This window comes from Ornithorhynchus anatinus, chromosome 12 (assembly GCF_004115215.2).
Source record: "Ornithorhynchus anatinus isolate Pmale09 chromosome 12, mOrnAna1.pri.v4, whole genome shotgun sequence".
Lineage (NCBI taxonomy): Eukaryota > Metazoa > Chordata > Mammalia > Monotremata > Ornithorhynchidae > Ornithorhynchus > Ornithorhynchus anatinus.
Genome location: NC_041739.1, coordinates 17,302,250 through 17,318,971, shown reverse-complemented (window position 1 = coordinate 17,318,971; position 16,722 = coordinate 17,302,250). Strand labels below are relative to the sequence as shown.

The window sequence follows — 16,722 nt, the reverse complement described above, 5'->3', positions numbered from 1 at the left end:
TTGTGCTGTTTTCCAGACCCTGCTTCTCTGACATTAATCTTAGATATCAAACTCAGGGGAATATAGCCAATGAGGTTTTAGCCTGGGATGTCTCACAACAAGATTGATTATAACTCCTTGGATCCATACAATCCCTAAAGTAATGGAACTACCCTGCAATGAGACATCCTGGAATCATTTTTTTTTTAACCTCAGCAATTGGTTATCAAGCAGAAGTAACCACAGTATTGGTAGTGTTCTGGAGCAGAATTCACTAATTCTTTCTACATTTCCCCATTAATAGTGGATTTTCCTTTTTTGTCAGCTGTAAATAAGACTCTGAAAGAGGTAAAAAAAAAAAAAACACAACCAACCCCAAAACAAGGCCAGTAGTTTGAGAGATAGAAGGTGTGAAGCCAAAGAATTTTTAAAAATCAGATTTTATTTTCCTGGTACTATTTAGGATCATTTCTTTAAAATCTTCCAAATATGAGATGTAATCAGGATCCTCTTTAGCTCTAGACCTACCCAATTAATGCTGAAATTGCTGTTTCATATGTTGAGATTCATGTCTTCTAGTAAAGTAAATAGTTCCATCCAATTATCCATACTTGCTACATAGATTGTACCAAGTCCATGGATATTTTTGTACAAACCTTTGTTTCCAAAACCTGTACACAATAGAAATACATAAGTAACAGATAATTAGTAAATACCTTTCCTCATAGACACCATGTCATGTCAAATATGGAAAAACAATCAAGAGGGCTTAAAATTCACTTATCTTTGATCTTTGATGTAACCTGGAAATCTTAGACTAAATATTTTTCCCAAATTTATTAATTCCTTTTTTTCTGAAAGGCCATATGGTCTCATTTTCAATCTCCCAAATCTGCTCAGAAAGAGGAGAATTTGTTGAAACATTTTCTTTCTCTCTTTCAACAGTTTCACCAGTAATTGACAAGGAATAGCCAACTAAGTAGCGTATACTTCCTACGGCGTTCACTTTGTCAAGACATGACTTACAACTTATTTAGCATTTTTTCTTATTCCTGTACCAGTTAGTTTGAGATTTGCTATGCACTAAATTACTATTGCTGTGCTTGGGAGAATACAGTACATGAGAGTTGTTAGACATGTTCCCTGCCCACAAGCAGTGTACTGTCTGAAGTGTAGTTCATTCATTCAATTGTATTTATTGAACATTTAGTATGTGCAGAGCACTATATTAAGTGCATGGGAGAGTACAATATAACAATGAACAGACATAACCCTGCCCACAAGGAGTTTACAGTCTAGAGGGGAAGACAGACATTAATATAAATAAACTGCAGATATGTACATAAGTGCTGTGGGGCTGGGAAGGAGGATGAGTAAAGGGAGCAAGTCAGGTTGGCAAAGAAGAGAAGGTGAAAGGAGAGATTGGGAGAGGTCGGAGGATTGCTTGTTGTGGGCAGGAATGTATCTGGTTATTATATTGCACAATATCTTCTCTGATTAATTCATAACAATCCAGTCTATCAACCACCACCACGCTTAGCACTTATCTTCCTTATTCCTAGCCTCAGCATTTATACACAAATGTTAGCTTTATCTGCTTACTTAAATATTCAAATTATTGATTCAAATATTCAAATTATTATTGAAATTCTCAACTCATCTCTAACATTCAACCCACACATTCAATCCTAAATGAATCTGTCAGTTCTACCTTCACAACATCATTAGAATCCAACTTTTTCTCTCCAAACTGCTACTATGTTGACACAGCACTCATCTTTTTCCACCTTAATGAATGCATCAGCCTCCTCCTGTCTTTCCTTTCTCCTGGCCATACTTCTCTCTTATGCCCAGATTATTTTGCTGAAACACAAGTTCAGTTGACATCTACCCACTCTTCAAAAACCTTCAGTGGTTGACCATCCACCTCCACATCAAACAAACACCTTACCATCACATTTAAGGCACTCTCCCTGCTGCCTTACTTCACATCTCCTACTATAACTAATTCTGCACACTCCACTCCTCTCACATCAATCTATTCTCTGTACCTCAATTTCCTCTATCCCAACACAGACCCCTTGCCCACAGCTTCCCCTCTGGCATGAAGGTCCCTCCCACTTCATATCCAACAGGCTATCACTCTTCCCACCTTCAGAACCCTCTGAAAATTACATCTCCTCCAAGAGACTTTCCCAGATTAAGCCCTTATTTCCCCTACCCACCCTCCCCTCTGCATTGACTATGCAGTTGCCTGTGTATCACTTAAACACTTTTAGACTCTCTACAGCCCCATCCTTATCTCTTCTATTCTTCTGGTCTATAATTTATTATAATATCTGTCTTCCTACCCCATATACTGAAAATTCTTTGTGGACTGGAATCACATTCACATCTACTACCCTATTGTATTATATTTACCAAGCACTTAGTTCAGTGCTTTGCACAGGAAGTAGGTGCTACTTCCTACTACATTGTTGTTTGTTATCCTGTGGTGCTAATTAAAATAATTTAGATTTGTCTCCCCCACTAAATCATAATCTTCTTGTGGTCAGGGATCGTATGCTTTGCTTAGTACAAGCCTTCGTGCTCTGTAGGCATTCAGGAAATAGTATTAAATGGAAATATATTTTTCTTCAGATTGCTTCATTATAGATATGTATTTTAAATTTAGCTTGAAATTGTTTTCTTACAATTTAAGTATTAATCAGATTAGGTTTAGTTGTTCTGTCATTTTAGAAGTTATCTGTAGAGTCCTGATAACTAATTCTATCTTGTTATTGAAAGGCTAGCTACCTTTTCTATAATTTTAAAATGTCATATTCCTCAGTTGTTGGTTTTGAAGGTAAGAATCTCTATAAAAAGGTAATTTAAAAATGAGCATTACACTTTTATTCTTGCTTTTGCTACAGTAATGTGGTTTCCAGTTTTCCTATCACAAATCTGATACTTTAAAACAAAAATTATCGACAGCTTCAAGTCGACATATTGGTAATGGGAAATTCCTGGTGTCCTGAGAGGCTGGGTGGCCTAAGGGAAAGACCATAAATCTGGGAGTCAAGAGAAACTAGTTCTAATCCCTCCTCTCTCACTGCCCTGCTGGATGATCTTGGGCAAGCCTCTTAACCTCTTGGGGCCTCAGCCATCCTATCCGGAAATTGAGAAGAGATCCCTACACTCTCAATCTAGGTGAACTAGAGACGCTGTTTTGTCTGATTATTTTAAACCTACTTCAGTACTTGGCCCCAAGTAAGTGCTTAATAAGTACCATCATCATTATTACCATTATTAGTAGAGAGGATTAATCAATCGTATTTTCCGAGAACTTACTGTGTGCAGAGCATTGTACTAAGCATTTAGGAGAGCACAATATAACAGAGTTAGGAGATGTGAAAATGTAATCTGTCATGCAGATAGTTTAAAATGATTTGACTTTTTCTTTTCATTACAGCTGTTCTGCCATAACAGAGGGGTTTTTTATCTGAAGACCCGGCATTCCTGAAGTCCCAAGTTGTAGTACTCCTTATTTCTCAAATACCACTCACTTGCACAGAAACATTTCTTTCAATACCACTGTAACCAGAGACTGCAATGCCAGAATAATTTCCTAATTTTGCAACTATGATTCACCCAAAATGCATTAAAAAAACTATTTGTGCAAAACTGACTAGTTTTACTGACATGCTTTACTCCTAAATTAATAAAATATTTCTCCCATATATTCTTTGTTATCACTAAGTCACAAATACCAGGGTTCAATCAATCAAACAGGGGCGTTTATTGAGTGTTCACCATGAACAGAACCCTGTACCAGGTACTTGGGAGAGTACGAAACCCCAGCGTAGGTAGATTTGATTCACGCCCACAAGAAGCTTACATACTTACAGGGGAGACAGACATTAAAATATTTACAGATGGATTTTAGTGGCACTCATTGAAAAAATCTTGGGTCTGGGGTGTAACTCAAAATTATTTTATTAATGATAGAGCACAATTACCATTTAGCTCAGGAGGAGTCTGATTTTATAGAAAAAAATGAAAGTAGGGTAGATATAGCTTCATAGCTGTTTTTGACTATGACACTAAGTTGAAGAGCTGTCAAGGCATCAAGGTCTAGATAGTTTTAACACTTTTAAGAGTTTATGGCTTTGATGTAAAAATCCATTTTATACTGAAACTAAGTATAAGAAAGCTCCAAAAATATTCAGATGGCCTTTTATCTCTACAACTTATGAAATAAAATACTGCCTGAATTTCTCATCTCACACAATTTCAGTACTTACCAGAACCTGTTAAATATGATTTTGAATATAAGGATATATGAATCTAAAATATTAGCATTTCTCTATTATAAAATTGAACAGAGCAAGTTAGATGATGAACAACTGGAAATAGGAATGCCATTGTACAGATGGATCATAAGGGAGGGTGATAGGGCAAGCCACTGCTTAATAGCTAAGAGGATGATGATTGGCTTGCAAAAATTCCTGCACATGCTGCTGACCAATCAACAATGTTTCTGCCTATGAGAAGTAAAGAATGGGCCAGAGAGGAGCTAACCAGTGAAGAATTAGGGAGTTCAGAGCAAAGGATATAAGAATAACGTACCTGGGGTATTTGTTAAGTACTTTTATTATATATGATATTATATATTATTTGTTAAGTACTTAGTCCTTACTAAGCACTGGGGCAGATACAATCCGGGACAGTCTCTGCCCCAAATAGGGCTCAAAGTCTTAAAGTGGAAGAGCAGGCATCTTATCCCCATTTTATAAATGATAAGCACAAATAATTATGGTACTTAAGTGCTTACTATGTGTCAAGCACTGTTCTAAGTGCTGGGGTAGATAATCAGCGCAAAGTAATCAGGTTGTCCCACGTGGAGCTTACAGTCTTAATCCCTATTGTACAGATGAGGTAATTGAGGCACAGAGAAGTTACATGCTTGCCCAAGGTCACATAGCAGACAAATGACAGAATCGGGATCAGAACCCATGTCCTCTGACTCCCAAGCCCGCACTCTTTCCACTGAGCCCCGCTGCTTCATATAAATGAGGAAGACTGAATTATTAAGCATTTAGTGATTTGCCCAAGTCACCCAGCAGTCTCTTGACTCTTAGGCCCATCCTCTTTCCTCTAGGCCAGGCTTTTTGCCATCTGATAAGAGACTCTCCCGAGCACTTAATACAGTTCTCTGTGCAAAGCAAGCACTGAATAAATACTTTTGATTGACTGAGACCTTGGTTTCAAGAGTCGATATACATTCTATGTTTACTTCCACAAAACTCTCTCTCCAACTACTGCTGGCCCTAGCTCTGCTATGCCATTAACCACACTGGCTTCCCTCCACCAGTGCAGACCTTTACTACTGACAGGTCCTTAGAATAGCATCAGTGATGCAGCAACCAGAGATGCAAGCAGGAATGGGCTTTAAGAATGATTACCTCAGCTACTGGCTGCCATCTTAACCCTAGGGTCAATGTCAAGGTGTTTAATTGCTTGAGCCAGACACACAACAGTTATACCATAAGTGGTGTCTTAGTAGAATGTGAAAGTCAATGTGGCATATATTGTATCAATGTAATTCCAGGTCTAAAGGTCACAAAGAAAAGACTGACCTGGAAATCTTGGGCTGAATCTGAATAGTACATACAGTCAGTCTGTAAGTTACTCCACTTCTCCTCCCTAAGAAAAGCCCACAATTGATTTGCCTGAACAATTAGGAGGAATACAGGACTCCCACCCTGAATTACACAGATATTTGCCCCATTGCCCCTTCATTTTGCAATGAGAAGGGAGACCAAAGAGTTGAGTCACAGGCTAGAAGGTGAGAAGGCTAGAGAAGGCTCTTCCCAGCTGCCAAAAAGACTTTAATTCATAAGCTGAACCTGAGTATTCAGAGAGCTTGTCTTGTAGAGTTTCAGGTTCCAAAATATTTTAAGCTTCATGTGAATCCACCCCGACTTTGTATCCCACCTACAGAGTCATACTATAGTGACGGTCTGTCATTTCAAGAAAAAAGCAACTTGCAATAATGTCATCCTTCTATGCATGTTGATGGTATGGTGCGGTTCATTCATTCATTCAATCATATTGATTGAGCGCTTGTTGTGTACAGAGCACTGTACTAAGCACTTGAGAGAGTACAATACAACAATAAACAGACACATTCTCTGCCCACAACAAGCTTACCACAAATTACCAATTTTTGGTTTTAATGGTACTTGTTTAGCACTCCCTGTGTCAGGCACTGATCTAAGAACGAGGTAGAAACAATATAATCAGGTTGGATATCCCTATCTCACAGGAAATTCACAGTCTGAGTCAGAGGGAAGAGGATTTAACCCCCAGTTTTTACAAATGAGGTAACTGAGGCAGAGAGAAATTAAGTGACTTGCCCAAGGTCACACAGCAGGCAAGTGGCCGAGCTGGGATTAGAACCCAGATCCTCTCTTTTCCCTAGGCAACACTACCTCACTATCATTTGGACATGCTTTATATGCTTGAGAGCTTTGGTCTGATTGTTTCTTTAACTGTCATCTCTGTAAGAATTAATAAGCTTTAACCATTCAAATACAAGGGATTCCAAGGATGGAGATCAACTTTCTACCCAATCTTGATTTTGCCTTCCCTACAAATTCTATAGAAAGCCACTGTGAGTCAACTGAGCCTTTAAGACTGGTGTATCCCACTGACTGGTGGTCATGTAATATGTATAAACATTTTGCATCTAGACTAGGAATTAAAGAAAGAATATTTTTAAGGGGAAATTTCGTCTTCCTGTTCCTTTAAAGGATTAGTTGCATCGTGACTGCTTTTATCAACAGAAATCCAATGCCTCCAGGAGAAAAAAGAACCCACCAACAAAAACTCAAATCAAAACTCAGGCTGACAAAACGACAGACATGCTCTTTCCCAGCCTTTAGCATAGTTCTAATCCATCAGCTGTCAAACGAAGAGAGGTAAAAGATAACAAATGTGGCATGCCAGCTGAAACTGAGAAGGCTGAAAGTATCAGAATCAAAGCTGGGTGGGCTAAAACTAGGTCTTGATTTCAGATTGAACAACCTTCTCCAAGGCTGTCAGTGTCGGATGAACAAGGAAGCAGTTGGGATGCTTCCAAATAAAGCATCTCAATCATACTGACAACGCAAAGGAAGGCTTAAGAGAATGTGAAGAATCCAGAAGTGTTTCATAAATTACGTATGCAAGTAAGGAGCTGCTGTCCAAAATTGTAATTTGAATCAACAGCTAAGGAAAAGCCAAAGAAAAGTGTTTTTTTCTTTTTTTTAATTAATGGTATTTGTTAAGCACTTGCTTTGTGCCAAGCACTGTACTAATTGCTGGGCTTCTTGTGTTTACTAGAGAATTCAGTCACGGTAGATAGACCCTCTCCCATCCCCATCTGCTCAATCAATCAGTGGTATTTTTTAATGGTATTTGCTAAGCACTTACTCTGTGCCAGACACTGTACTAAGCATTGGAGTAGACACAAGATAATCAGGTTGGACATAGTCCATGTCCCACATGGGGTTCACAGCCTTAATCACCATTTTACCAGTGAGGTAATCGAGACACACAGACCTTAAGTGACTTGTCCAAGGTCAAACAGCAGACAAGTGACAGGGCTGAAACTAGAACCCAGATCTTCTGACTGCCAGGCCCATGCTCTTTCCACTAGGCCATACTGCTCACCAAACTCATCAAACTTAAACTGGCTTACCAGAGAATGATGCCTAGTGAACCTGAATCTTGTGGTGTAATAAACAAAGAGCATCAGATCTTTTAAGCCAGGCTTCACGAATTTCACATTAAGAAAGCCAAAGAGACTGTCATAAAATGATGATGATGATGATGATGGTATTTGTTAAGCGCTTACTATGTGCCAAGCACTGTTGTAAGCACTGGGGTAGATTCAAGGTAATCAGGTTGTCCCGCATTGAGCTCACAGTCTTAATCCCCATTTTACAGATGAGGGAACTGAGGCACAGAGAAGTTAAGTGACTTGCCCAAGGTCACACTGCAGACAAGAGGTGGAGCCGGGATTAGAACACATGACCTCTGACTCCCAAGCCCGTGCTCTTTCTACTAAGCCACGCTGCTTCTCTAAGAGGTAAGAGGGGCATATCCCTGTTATGGTTGAGATTTTTGGACTCTGTGCCATGAGGATCCCAAATCTCTACTCCTCTAGCCACAGTACCCTATTGCTTTTTTGTTTTTACTTTGTGTATAACCTTCTTGGATCATCTTTCTAAAAAAAGTTCAGCCCTTATCTCCCCACTCCCTAAGAACCTCCAGTAGTTGCTCATCCACCTCCACATCAAACAGAAATTCCTTACCATCAGCTTTAAAGCAATCACCTCACCCTCTCCTACCTTATGTCACTGATTTCCTACTAGGACCCAGTCTAAGTACTTTGCTCCTCTAACACCAACCTATTCACTGCACCTCAATCTCATCAATCTTGCTGCTAAACCTTCCCCTTTTCCTCTCTCTGTCTGAAACTCCCTCCCCCTTCATATAAGGCAGACCACCACTCTCCTCACCTTCAAACTCTTGGACAAACATATCTCCTTCAAGAGATCTTCCTTATTAAGCCTCTTTCCCCCAACTCCCTCACCCCACTCTCCTTCTCCCGTCTGCATCGTCTATGCATTTGGATCTGTACCCTTTAAGCATTGTAAGCCCATCAAAGGGCAGGGACTGTATCTGTTGCTGACTTGTACATTCCAAGCGCTTAGTACAGTGCTCTGCACATAGTAAGCACTCAATAAATACTATTGAATTGAATGAATGTTATTCACCCCACCCTCACCCCCACAGGACTTATCTACATGTTTGTCATTTATTTTAGTCTGCCTCTCTCTCTCGATTTTAAGTTATTTGAAGGCAGGAAACATGTCTACCAACTCTGTTGTATTGTACTCTCCCAAGCATTCAGTACAACATTCTGCACACCATAAATGCTCAATTAATACCACTGACTGATTGATGTCTGATTGATTGACTGATTGATGTTGATTTAGTGCTTTTATGGTTCTCTCTCTCCTTATATATCTGCCAACAGTCCCCTCTTCCTGCTTTTAGACTTAGATTGTAAGGCTTAGGAGCCTGGGACCATGTCAAATTCCCAGGGCTTAGCTCAGTGCTTTTTATACAGTAATCACTTAATTACTACTATTACTATATAGTATTGCTATATTTGACATGAATAGGCTATTACTAACAGTAACATGTTCAGATACATACACAAACCATCCACAAATGTTGCCTTCTATGTCAATTTGCTATGGGTTTTACATGCTGAATACCTATGGGTTGTCACCAGAATCAAGAAAGTACAATTCAAATGGACAGTATCTTTAATAAATCAATAGTTTACTTGAGAATCTAGTGTGAGCAGAGCACTGTTCTAAACACCTAGGATAGCTTGAACTCACAGATCATAATTCATGATCCCTACATTCCTAGAGCTTACAATATGACAAGGGAGACAGTCACCAAAATCAATTATAGAAAGGAGAAAGGGATTGGGTATAATAATGTAATGGGAGTTTGGGAATCCTGAGACTTGGGATCTAATTTGCTTTGACATGTGCCTGCTCTGTGACCATGGACAAGCATTAAACTTCCCTGTGTCTCAGTTTCCTCATCTGTAAAATGAGGCTAAAATACCTATTCTCATCTCTCTTACACTGTGATCCTCATGTGGGGCAAGAACAGTGCCTAATCTTATTATCTTGTACCTTCCCTAGCATTTAGCACAGTGTTCAGCACATAATAAGTAGCTAATAAATCCCATCATTAAGTGCTACAGAGTTGTGAAAATTTCAATATGCACTTAAAAATGGGAAGCAGAGTTGCCAAATGGATAAACCACAGACCTGAAAGTCAGAAAGTCATGGATTCAAATCCCGGCTCCACCACTCTGCTGCTGTGTGACCTTGGCCTAGTCACTTTGCTTTACTATGCCTTAGTTACTTCATCTGCAAAATGGTGATTGGACTGTGAGACCCCTATGTAAGACCCCCAAGTGGCACATAAACTTTGTCCAAATTGATTAGGTTGTCTCTATCCCAGTGCAAATAACAGTGCTTTGCACACAGTAAGCACTTAACAAATAACATATATGTCAGACCACCTCTTTCTCCACTTTCAAAGCATCACTAAGGTCACATCTCCTCCAAGAGGTCTTCTCCAATTAAGCCTTCATTTCCCTGGCTCTTTCTCCAACCTGCATCATCTATGCACTTGGATCTGTGACCTTTGGACAGGTGATATTCACCTCACCCCCCCACAGCACATACATACACATCTTTATACATTATAAATTATTTATTCATATTAATGTCTGTCTCCCCCTCTAGACAAAATGCTCATAATCATCAGGGAACCTGATTTCTATTTCTGGTGTGGTGTACTTTCCCAAGCACTTAGTACAGTTCATGCACATAGTAAATGATCAATGAATAGGATTAATTGATGATATGACATTTATTAAAGGGCTTATATTGTTCCCAGCACTGTGCTAAATACTGGATAGATACAAAATGAGTAGATTAGACATAGTGCCTTTCCCATATAGTCTTAGAGGGATCGAAGACAATTATCCCCATTTTACAGATGAGGAAATAGAGGCACAGAAAATTACTTTGCCCAAGATCACATAACAGACAAGTGGCAGAGCCTGAACCAGAACCCAGGTGACCCTGACTTCTAGTCCCATGCTCTTTCCACTAAAATATGCTGTCTTGGTGGTGGGACAGATGATCTTTTGAGGCTCCTGTTTTGATGATTCTATTTTTCATATTTGCATAGAATCTAACTATGGCTCACTGGTCAGCAGTAAACCATCTAACTAATCTTTTTCATCCTCTTAAGAGTGGGTTTTTTGCCATCTTAGATTGGCTTCCTTTCAATTATGACATTTTTAATTATGCAATTATTAGAGGCTTATTATGCACTAACTGCTGAGATAAATTTAAGGTGGTAAGTTCCACTTCCTTCTCCTCTACCTGAAACTGTGCTAATTGTTCATATGTTTGCATACTGTTCTCTCAGCACAAGAGTTAGTGCTGGGTTGAGACACTCTGCCACTGCCCTGTGGGGAATCTTGAACAGTGAAATGTCTGCACTGATGTGTCACTAATGTAGCCATTTTATCATTTCCAGGAGCTCTAAATGTGTATCTGACTCACTCCCTCATTTTAAAATTCCATCTATTTGCCACTTTTCATAACAGCAAGAAAAAAATGTAGGAGGGGGAAAAGATCTCTTCTGGGGATGCAAGGAGAAAAACCATTGAGGGAGTAATTATTTCTCATGCTTGTTATGGGTTTTTCTTATTCTAAAAATAGCAAAGCAATTTTTCTTCCAATGGAAGAATAACTAGGACTATATTGTATGGTCAGCAAAAATATACTTCATCACAATCACAGATGGTATTTTTGTTGTAACCGCAGGGAAAAAAACAAAAAATGCTCATTTCATCTAGAAATTGGATCATATATGCTTGCTTCTGAAAGCTAAAATGATCATTACTTCTTAGTGAGCAATTAGACATTTTAGGCTTTTCTTTCTGAACATACTATTTTTAAAGAACATCAGATGAAAGGAAGGTGGTAAAAAAAAAGAAGCAGGATCTGGACATTTGCACATTGCTTCCAGCTTGAAATTGCTTAAAGATCAGTTTTCATTTTAAACTCTGCTTAGAAAGCAGTTCTAGAGATAAAGTAAATGTTAAGCCTTTTATAAACTAGGAAGACATTTTTTCCCCTTTTGAGAAGATACATTCTCGTTCAAACCACAACCTGAGAGTAGTACAGTTCTGGAAGTTTCCAAAAATACGTGTAAACTTTAACTCGAGTCAATTGGTAATCAGTTCCTTTTTGCTACGTTTCTGCAGGAGGTTGGAAGAGCACCCTTATTCAGAAGTGTTTATGATAATACGTATTTACTGATCACCTACTCAGTGCAAAGATACAGAAATCTACAGGTAGGCACTAAGCACTTGGGAGGAGCTTAATGTATTTCTATTGCAGCTCACATTACTGGGTGTGCATTGTCAATTGTCCCTCATTTAAGAATAAAAAGGTCAGAGAAGAGGATGTATAAATTCAGGAAGGTTCAAGATACTCCTGAGAGGTTGTGGGGATTTCAGTCTAATGGAAATAATTGATTCACCAAGTGACTTTGAAGCAGTTCCCCCCCACAAAAATAACTGTTTTTTGTTAAGACTTTCTCTATGTCAAGCACTATACTAGGTGTTTGGGTAGATACAGGATAATCAAATCAGACCCAATCCCTGTCCTACATGGGACTGTGTGACTTTGGGCAAGTCACAACTTCTTTGTGCCTCAATTACCTCATCTGTAACCTGAGGATGAAGACTGTGAGCCCCATGTGAAGCAACCTGAATACCTTGTATCCCCCCCCAGGGCTTAGAACAGTGCTTGGCACATAGTAAGCACTTAACAAATGCCACTACTCCCTCCCCCACCACCCTCTGCTCTTCCCCCTTCCCCTCCCTTCAGCCCTGTGCTCATTTATATATATTATTTATTACCCTATTTATTTTGTTAATAAGGTGTATATTTCCTTGATTCTATTTATCTTGATGATGTTGTCTTGTTTTTGTTTTGTTCTGTTTTGCTTTGCTGTCTGTCTTCCCCGTTTAGACTGTGAGCCCGTCATTGGGCAGGGATTGTCTCTATCTGTTGCCGAATTGTACATTCCAAGTGCTTAGTACAATGCTCTGCACATAGTAAGTGCTCAAAAAATACTACTGAATGAATGAATGAATATTATTATATGGGACTCACAGTCGAAGTAGCAGGGAGAACAGGTATTTAAGTTCCAATTTACAGTTTAGGAAACAGAGAAATTAAGCAACTTCATCAAGGTCACACAGCTGGCAACTGGAAGAGCTGGATTTAGAAGGTAGCTACTCTGACGAATCAGCTCTGCCTGCAGGAACAAATCAATGAATGTGGTTCACTAGTGGGTCCACCCTTCAACTGAGTGGAGGATGCTCAGATAGGGGTGCACAATCATAATCCAATAAGATGTGCTTTAGGCAATTCTTATCCCTGTCGCATACCCCCCTGACTCCCCGGCCTATATTCTTCCCAGAAGACTATGCCTCTCCCTGTTCCAATCACTCTGTCTCAATTCACCTAGTTCCCACAGTTTTTTTGTCCTCACCTTCCCTTAGTGTGTCATTTCTTCAGTTCTCCTGAGATCCTTCCACCCTCAGACAGTATTTCTAGAAGTGGTGGATCAGTAGGGGCAGACGATCTATTGCAGAGGGAAGAAAGGCCTTCTGAAGGAGTTTCTCCTTGGGATTTACACCATCAGTGTCTACTCTTCCTCTTCCCTCACTTGTCCATCCTTGGATCCCCAAATTTGGAGCCCTGGAAGGAGGAGAACACAAACTAGAAATGGCTCGGGAGGTACCAGAAGCAGCAAAGTCCCCAGTGGCACCTAGGAGCAGTGGAGTTGTTAAAAAAAAATCATAAACTCCTCCACTAGATTATAAACGTTTTTAGGACAGGGATCATGTTCATCAAATCTACTGTACCCTCCCAAGCACTTAGATTGAAATAATTAAAAGAACAGATGTAGACTAGAGGAAGGGCAGCTTAGGGGATGCTGGGCAGGGAAGGTGGGGATAGATTGAGTAATCACCTCAACAGAAAACAGATACTGTGTTTAACCTCTGAAGTTCTCTCAGAAGCTAAATGCATTGTCCTGAGAAGTATCTCTTTTGTACACTGTGACCGGCTTGAGAAATAGCCTCCCAGCATATTTTAATTGTTAAAATAGGACTGATATCCACCCCCCTCAGCTGGCTGACAAGAAGTCATTGCTAAAGATACGCAAATAAACTACATAGTCTCTGACTGTTTCTGGAGAGACTACATGCTCTCTGAAGCCCAATAACACCTTCATTCCTCAAAAATGCAGGGGCACTGTCTTGGATAACTAAGCAGCAGATGTGAAGACCTGTGAGATCTGATCTCCTTTCTGTTGATTTTTCTTTAATCAGTCCATCCTATTTAATGAACACAGAGCACTGTACTAAGTGGTTGGATGCAATAGAGTTGATAGACATGATCCTAGACCACAGGTAGTTTACAGAATGGAGGGGGAAGACAGATACACATATATACGTAAATGCTGTGGGGTTCGGAGTAGGGTGACTATCAAAGTGCTTAAGGGCTTCAAATCCAAGAATATAGGCAATTCAGAAAGGAGAATAAATAAGACAAATGAGAAGCACGGTGGCCTAGTGGATAGAGCATGGACCTGGGAGTCTGTGTGTGATCTTGGGCAAGTCACTCTACTTCTATGTGCCTCAGTTACTTCTGTAAAATGAAGAATAAGACTGTGAGCCCCATATTAGACAGGGACTGTGTTCAACCCCAGTTGTATCTACCCCAGCTTTTAATAAAGTGCCTGGCACCTAGTAAGCACTTAGCAAAAATCCATAAAAAAGTAAGGGTTTATTCAGGGAAGCTCTCCTGGAAGAGATATGATTTCATTAGGGCTTTGTGGATAGGGAGAGGGGTGGATATGAAGGGTATATGAAGGTGGATATGAAGAGGAAATGAGCTACAGACCTGAAGGACTGTATGGGCAAGGGGTTGGCAGTGACATAGATAAGGTTAGGTATAGTTAATAGATTGGCATTAGAGGACCAAAATGTTTGGATTTCTGTTTCTTATTTCTGTTGTACTCTCCCAAGCACTTAGTACAGTGCTCTGCTCATAGTAAGCACTCAATAAATACCACCGACTGATTGAATGATTAGTTTGGAATGGAATACCAGCTAGGAAAGGTAAGAAGGCCAGAGCTGACTGATCTCCTTAAAACCAACTGCGAGGAGTTTACTTTTGATGTCGAGGTGGATCGACAACCATTGAAGGTTTCCGAGGGGTAGGGAGTCTTTGTCTCTGTGGTTTTCTTAGAAAAATGATCCAGGTAGCAGAGAACATATGGAATGCGCATAATATCAACTCCAAGCTTTACTTAGACTTGTGACCTGACTGCCAGTTGATCTCCCCTGAGTACCCAGTTCAAACGTCAGGTACTTTGGGAAAAATATTTATTCTTCTTGTTCAACAGGGAATGTTTTTAGCACACTGTTACATGCATTCCCCAATACTCCCAAACCATGCATTTGCAGAATGGAACTGATGCTTTCTCTTAAGTGTCACAGAAGAAACAGTCCCTGTATTGGGACAACTGATCTCAGGGATGTTTGCTTCCGGATAATATTGTGAAACAAGGCCCAAATTTAGCTTCCATCTCAATGCACACCTACCTGGTTTGTGTTTTCTATTAATACGCTCTGGCAACCCATGCCTCTCTTTCATCTGTCAGCACAGGCGGTTTAGTTTAGGGACTCAGGAAAACAAGCTTCCAATAGTACTGAGATAAAGCAGCCTAAGCTCTAGTGGAACAGCAGAAGCATCATGTTGACAGGTCCTGAGAACCCATGGCGCTTAACAATAGCTCTTGAAAACCATTGTGAGACTATGCATAATCTGCCTGAGCCTATACTATGGAATAATGGGCTCACTAGTGTGATGTACTATATCTGCTGACATCACTGAGCCATTACGGATTCAGATGGATTCAGCTCTTCAAAGGAAAAATGGATAACTACCTGATCTAGAGCATAATTTTGGCACTCCGAAGGTGTCTTTTGTGTCAGAGGCAGAGGCTTGTATAGCTAGGTCAAGGAGGAAAGGAATCTGAACCCTGAAGACACAAACTTAACAGTGGCTTGCTTTATATGGCCCAGGAGATTTTCCTGAATCACCTTAGCTTGTTAGTCAAGAAGAAATATCTATTCTAGAGGTTATCAACCCTGAATATTAAGGAAGCAGCACAGCCTAGTGGAAAGAGTACAGATCTAAGAGCCAGAGGACCTGGGTTCTAATCTTCGTTTCACTATTTGCCTGATGCGTGACTTAACATCTCTGTGTCTCAGTTTTCTCATGTTTTCTCCCTTCCCCTTAGACTATGAGCAATGTTTATGATAGGTCTATGCTCAACCTTATTATCTTATATCTACTCCAGCAATTAGTATATGTCTTGCCACACAGTAAGCTCTTATGAACTATCAAAATTGTCATTATTATTAAATCTATGATACCCGTAATTTAATTTATTTATATTAATGTCTATCTTCCCCTCTAGATTGTAAACTCATTCTGGGCAGGGAACATATCTTCTGACTCTGCTGTACTCTCCCAAGTGCTTAGTACAGTGCTCTGAACATAGTAAGCATTCAATAAATACATCCGATTGACTGATTGCAATGTTTAAAAGCAAGGTGACTCCAAGCTCTGACAATTGATCACAGCTCTGCCGAAATCTGATCACAGCAGCAGAAAACACACCAGACATGTCCGGGCGAAATCAAGTCATGCTCTTAAAGCGGGAGCTTCTAGAAGTTAAGGATACCAGGAGGCTGAATTGAAAATGCCTCCAGGAACTGCAGTTAGCATGTAAAATTGTGCAACAGTAGCTTCCTCACCACAAACAATAGGACTCACTGAATGTCTACTACAGCAAAGACATTGTTCTGAATTAACAGAATAAACTAGTACAAGACATCGCCTACCTTTGAAAAGATTGCAGTCTAATAGAGTTTAGTAGAAGCAGCATGGCCTACAGAATAAGAGCACAGGCCTAGGAGTCAGAAGGATTTGGGTTCAAATCCTGTCTCCCCAC

At 39.9% G+C, this 16,722-nt stretch overlaps 1 long non-coding RNA gene across 1 annotated transcript; it reads right to left on the bottom strand.

Annotated features, from left to right (window-relative positions):
• Positions 1-401: 401 nt before the first annotated feature.
• On the bottom strand, positions 402-15,423 carry LOC114815664. The gene is made up of 3 exons (XR_003763465.2): positions 15,305-15,423; positions 13,183-13,391; positions 402-650 (listed from the first exon to the last, which is right to left on the bottom strand). It is a non-coding gene; the product is annotated as an uncharacterized LOC114815664 (long non-coding RNA).
• Positions 15,424-16,722: the final 1,299 nt, after the last annotated feature.